Source organism: Molothrus ater, chromosome 2 (assembly GCF_012460135.2).
Source record: "Molothrus ater isolate BHLD 08-10-18 breed brown headed cowbird chromosome 2, BPBGC_Mater_1.1, whole genome shotgun sequence".
NCBI lineage: Eukaryota > Metazoa > Chordata > Aves > Passeriformes > Icteridae > Molothrus > Molothrus ater.
In genome coordinates, this window is record NC_050479.2 from 11,397,308 (window position 1) to 11,403,570 (window position 6,263).

The 6,263-nt window shown below is 46.3% G+C and overlaps 1 long non-coding RNA gene across 1 annotated transcript; it reads left to right on the top strand.

The window, feature by feature from the left end:
* The first annotated feature begins 432 nt into the window (after positions 1 to 432).
* Positions 433 to 1,494, top strand: LOC129046618 (uncharacterized). The gene is made up of 2 exons (XR_008508251.1): positions 433 to 591; positions 675 to 1,494. It is a non-coding gene; the product is annotated as an uncharacterized LOC129046618 (long non-coding RNA).
* Positions 1,495 to 6,263: the final 4,769 nt, after the last annotated feature.

Below are 6,263 nucleotides of genomic sequence, written 5' to 3' on the forward strand. Positions count from 1 at the left end.
AGGTGAGAGGGCTGCGGATTGCAGGAAGCATATGCTTCAGGCATTCGCGGTCCTGGGCATCCCTAAGGTAATCAAAACAGATAACGGCCCAGCTTACAAATCCAAGGAACTGCGGAGCTTCCTACAGCAATGGGGAATAGAACACAAGACCGGCATCCCCTATTCCCCGACAGGCCAAGCCGTGGTGGAGAGGACCCACCAGAGCCTTAAAAGGATTTTGGAGCAACAGCATTCGGCAGTGAAGGTGGAGTCCCCTCACATCCGTCTCGCACGGGCGTTGTATACTATCAACTTTCTAAATTGCTCCTTTGAAAATCTCAACCCGCCCATAGTGCGACACTTCGGGAAGCACGAGGAGCTGCGACCTAGGGCCAGGCCCCCGGTCCTCATTAAGGATCCGGAGACCTGGAAAACAGAGGGGCCATTTGATCTCGTGACCTGGGGTAGGGGTTACGCTTGCGTGTCCACTCCCTCAGGTCCGAGATGGATTCCATCAAAGTGGGTCAAGCCCTTCCGCCCTAAGCGGGGTGCAAGACCAGAACCGGTCCCACAGGTAGCAGAGGCGTGCTGGCGGCGGAAACGGAGGAACTGGTGGGTGAGCCACCATTGACCACGGTCCTGACCCCCCCCTCTCGAGCCAGACCTTCTTAATTTATATTTCTGTTTCTTTTTAGTTGATCTCCCGCCTGCATGGACCCGATGACCATCATTACCCTCCTGACAGTCCTCCTTATCGAGGCTGGGGACTGTCAGGATGGGCCGGGTCCATAGTTCGGTCCGTCTTATATTTTGTTTTAGTTATATTCGCAATTGTCATCGCCTGCTCCCTAATGTGGGGATTGGTTAAGAGACTTCTGCTGAATGCCTCAGCGGCCAACATAAACCATCTGGAGCTTTCAGATGTCGAGGAGGACCCTGCCTCGACTTCAGACTCTGAAAGCGTGAGCGGTGGAAGCCTGGACTTTAAAACAGCACAAGAGACAACTGCCGCCTGATTATAAGGGACTGTTTGTTTTCTCCCTTCCTTTTCTTTTTAAACAAAAAAGGGGGAGATGTTGTGGTTTGTGTTTGGTTTGTTCCGTTCCCCCCTCTCCTAGCTTGGCAAGTTGGTCTGGCTCAAACCCCCAGTTATGTCAATCACGGTTTTCCCCTCCTCATTTTCCCTCATTATCCCTTATTTGTCCTTGTACCCCCTCCCCAGGCCTTCTGCCAATCACCGGCACCCCGCCCCAAGTTCCAGAATCTTCCAGCTAGGGTGTCGAGTGATTGGCTGGTAGGCCTGGGCTCCTCCCCTGACCTATCCCCATTGATCCACACCACCCATCAGTCTTCAATGTATGCAAATTTTCGTTCTGTGATTGGTTTCTTGTGTACCCACCCCTTCCCTGTAAAACCTGGTCCCCGGAGGGGCCCGGGGCTCCTCCTCCGCTCGCCACCTTTGGGTGGCCACCCTGCACTTCCCCTACCCTGGATTAAACCAAGTTAATTCACCCAGTAGAGGAGGGCCGTCTCTTTTCTTCACTCCTGCGGCGCGGTTGCTTCAATATCGGTGACTGTTTCCTCTCGCCCCACCCACGGTCGGCACATGCTTCTGGCTTCGTGCCAGGGGAGTGCCGGTGTAACTGAAGGTGGCTGGACTCTAAATCCCTTCAGCCGGGCCCCCCTTAAAAACAGCCACAGCTTCAAAGAGGTCTGGAGGGATAAAGCAGTTTATGGAAGAAGTGAGGTTCAGGATTAAATTGGAGAGGCTTTTGAAATAAAAATGGTGCTTGAGGAGAGGTTAGGACTTCCTGGAGTAGATTTCTGAGGTGAGTATATAGCAGAATAATTAGCAGGATCAAGGGAAAGGGAACATAATGAGATTGGATGGTGAGAAGTGCTGTTTCATTGCTGTGATTTAAGGAGTCAGTATTACAGGAGGCTTTTGGCTATGGAAAAACCAGTCTTATGGATAAATTATGCCCCCCCTCCCCAGCACAGAGACGTGCTGATATGAGTTTGTGGTTCAACAGTGTTCTCATATGGGCTGTAAAGCAATTAGTTCATAAATTGAGAAAAATCACAAGTTAAGAAAAAGCAATTCACAAACACTTTCCAACATCCTCTGAAGACAGGTGTCACTGGGGCTTGATTTGGCTGTTTTGAACTGTGTGGCCTCGAGCATCCCAAGCAGCCACCACCTCCCACTGCCCCAACAGCACTTTTTTTCCCCATTCAAAAATGTTAAAAAGTCTTCTTGGGGCAGTCATTGAGGACTTCAGGGCATCTGAGGACTCACCTGGGGCAGTGGCTCTGCCCTGGGACCCCACAGATGCCGAGCCAGAGCTGGCATGCTGTGCAGTGAAGGTGCACTGACTCCTGTGTGCCCAGCATCAGGCTGGGCTCTGTGTGCTGAGCAGCAATTCAGGAAGCTCAGCAGAGCCCTGGGTGTCCAGAACACACTGGATTTTACTGTGCATGCACTGCATAAGTATATACACAGAAGACTTCCAGGATTTCCCTGTGGAAAAAAAAGGAAATCCTCCTGCTGAAAGTATTTTTTCTTGCACAAGCTGTTCAGGCTCTGGTTTTCTATTCATTAATTACATTTTAAGTGCATTTGTTGAAGCCTTGTTTTGCTGGGCATACTAAATTATTGCCAGGAAGATGCTTGTTACAGGCAATGGAATGTAAAAACTATTGGAGTCCAGAATATGGTTTTGTTCATTTTTAGGCTATGTTTTGGCTAGATAATACAAAACCCCAGGGTTTAAGCAATTGCAGAGCTAATGTTTCTCAAGAATGGCACAATCTCTTTGTGAAACTGCTGCAGATGTGGAACTGTGCTGTTTGCCTTTGCCACTTATGTAGTAACACAGACACCATTTTCTGATTTCCCTGGTGTGCTTAGCTGATCCCCACCTGGGATGGAGCTCACATGGTGACTGGGAGCAGACCCTTACCCCTGCCAGAGCTGCAATGACACGAGTGCTGTGGTCCCGGCCAGCCCCTGCCATCTGCTCTGCATTCCCTGGTTAACACCCAGCCATGGGAAAATGGCACTGCAGGAGAAGGCTGGAGGTACAGAGCTCCTTTATCAGACCTTGCCCACATCAGCTCATGAAACACAGACAGAAATAAGTGGAGCCTTCCCACTGAGACATGTCATGGCCAAGACTAACAGTGGCTAATTGCATTTTCTAGTACTTTCTTGATGTATGTCAGATGGAGAGACAGAGATTGGTATCAGGCATTTGCTTGGAGAAAAATAACACATGGCACTAAAACAACATCAGAATCAGTGCATTTGTGTTGTCACTATATTGCAAGAGTTCTATTGTCATTATATTGCAAATGTTCCAATATTGCTAGAGTTTCATATCTCCTTGATGTTTCTTGTAGGCAGCTCCTCTAGGCACTGACTCTTCCTTGTCCTCCCAGGAGCCAACTGACTCCAGTTCCCTCAACCAACCAATCCTCTATTGGTCCCCATTGAAATCACAAGATTCCATTTCCCTTCCCAAAAGAGAATTTCATTTCATTTCCACTCTTTTATAACACTCTTCTTATTGGCTACAGGTGTGGCCTGTTAAAATCAGGCCTGTTCCCAATCTCCAATAATTGGCTCCGCTGCAACTCCTAATGGGGTAAGATTACTTTCTATACTACCTTTATTTTCTTATATCGTATCCCCCTACACATTTGCACTGCTCAGTTCCCATTACTCAAGCTCACTGTTTCCTTCCACCATCACAACATAAGAGACTGATTTGCTACACACCCCTTCCAGGGAACACAGGGCACAGCAGGTGTTTCCAGGTTCCCAGGCATGTAGGTTTAAGATCCAACAAGCTGAACCCAAAAAGGAAAAAGAATGTTCATTCTGCCACACATTTCTACATGTCTTTGTAACCTGTTACCCATGTACATATATATGTTGGTGATGCTTGGTAGCTCTCAGTGTTTCCTAAGCAAGAACAGACAGTGACATTTGATAATGGCAAGTAATACTGCAATTAAGACCTAATGCTTATATGGCAAGTAATACTGGAACAGGACTTTACTGCAGACTGCTCACTGGAAACTTTTGCTCAAGAGAGGAAAAAACTTAACACAGGTTCAGACACACAAGAGGCAAACATTTATCCTGTAATGATACCAGTTCGGCTTTTTCCTTAAGCTTTGATTTCTGTTGGCATCTCTGATTGGGACCAAATGCCACTCACCCAAATTTGCAGAATGCTGCTCTGCTGACCTGTTATGTATGTTGTAATGTCACCACCTGTCCATTTGCATTGCCCTTGTTAAACTTCTAAAATGATAATTTAATAGAAGAGGGTGATATGAATCATCAAGGCATAACTTGAATTATCATCTGTAGATAATTCATTATGCACACATTTCTTGTGAGATCCTTAAATCAGCAGGGTTTCTTAATCAGACTTAAAAATTTTGTCTGTAACAGCTAGAGACTTGACCCATAAATCACCAGCCAGGCCAACAGGTCCAATTCATGCTTCACATATTTTTCCCTGTGAGAAAGAGACACTTAATTACCACCAAGGTCACAGAAAAGGGGAAAAACCCTGTAACACAGAGTTGGTTTTGACAGCTCCAGTGCTGGCAGCATTTTCTGAAGCAGAGTGATTTGCAAGCAGAAGAAGAAAGCATGGCCAGCAACACTGCTGCAGTGCTCCCACCCAGACAGGGTGCTCCAAACGAGTGCTGGTGCCAGCAGAGTTAGCACAATTCATCTTCCTCTGTCAGTGGGAGATAATATTTGCTCAAGAGAGGCAGTCACACTCTTTGTCTGATTTTATTAGCAAAAATAATTAGTGATTCTGATCCAGCCTCCTTTTCTATCCTTCAGTGAAGAAAGCACATGGTTTGCATCCTTCCCTTTGTGGGAGAGAAAGTGTTTATGTAATTTATGGAGGGATCAGGGCATGGCTCGACCATGGCACCCAGCTGTGGCGCAGAGTGCCCCAGGGCTGGGGAGGAGGGCTGCAGGGACATGCTGCACCCAGCCAGCACTGCTGCTGGGGAGGGAGAGACGGAGGGAAGGAGGGGTGGGAGGGCCTCAGCAAGACCCACAACCCTTCCTAAAATTAATTCACAAAGGACTGAAGCCATCTCCAGCAGGTCCATACACCGCAGCCAGTGATGTCTTCTTCTGCCCCACTGAGATAGATGGGCCATGTGGAGGGGGACCAGGACTGGCACAACCAGGAGAAAAAGGGTTGAGCCCAGCTCTCTAAAGTACATCAGCCTATCTTATGACTTCATTCTCTTCTTTTCACTAAATGGCATTGATTTAGCAAGCGTCTAAACAACTGCAAATTTGAAAAGGAAGTCTAGGTTTATAAATCCACACTTATCCAGCCAAGTAAACACCCCTAATTTCAGAAGTGCCAAGTTGCTACCAGATTGTCCTGAGGTGAACAGCACTGAATATCTGGTCCCTCTGAAAGCCAGGTGATAAATATCAGAGTTTTGCAAACTCTGGGCCAAGGGTTTTGCTAATCAATAGCCATTGTTCACATATAATGACCTGTCTAAGAGCAGCTGGCCTGGATGATGGATGCTTGTCTGATTCTGAAACATGTTTACTGGATTGGATTCAGCAAATCAAACCCAACTAATTAGTTCTATTAATACTTATTTGAACTAGATTTAGGGGTTTGGGCAGGGTTGCTTTTCATTTGCTTTTCTGTTTTTTCATTCTGGCCGTGCAGGTCATAAGGTTCATTAGGGTTGAGAAGTGCCTGAATTCTGGTCCAACTTTTGTTAACCAGTCCCTGAGCAAAGCAGACCCTCAAGGAGAGAGATGGGAATCACCTCTGCACTCCAGGAAAAGGGGATTTCTATGAAGAGTGATCCCACTGAGATATCTTGGCAGCCACTCTATGCACTATCTCTGTGTCCAAAATTTTCACGAGTTCAGCAGATTTGAGTGCTCTTGAACTGGAGGAAATGGTATCTTCTTTTATTTTTATACAATAAAAGAAATACTTTTGTTTTTCCACAAATAACAATTATTATTACTTGTATTTATAAGAATCATAAAATGAGCTCAGATTGAAAATGTGTCTGGCTTTTAAGCATGATCAGTTAAGTACATTTTCTCCAGTGGCAAAGCTGTCCTTAAAACATTTGGCCTGCAGCATGTAATGCAAAATCAGTCTTTCCATGTAATTGATTCCTCTTTTCTACAACTTGGGAGTCCGTTATAGGTGTTTTTCCAAAGTTCCCTTGGATAACAGATTTTTTATCTGAGAAAGGGT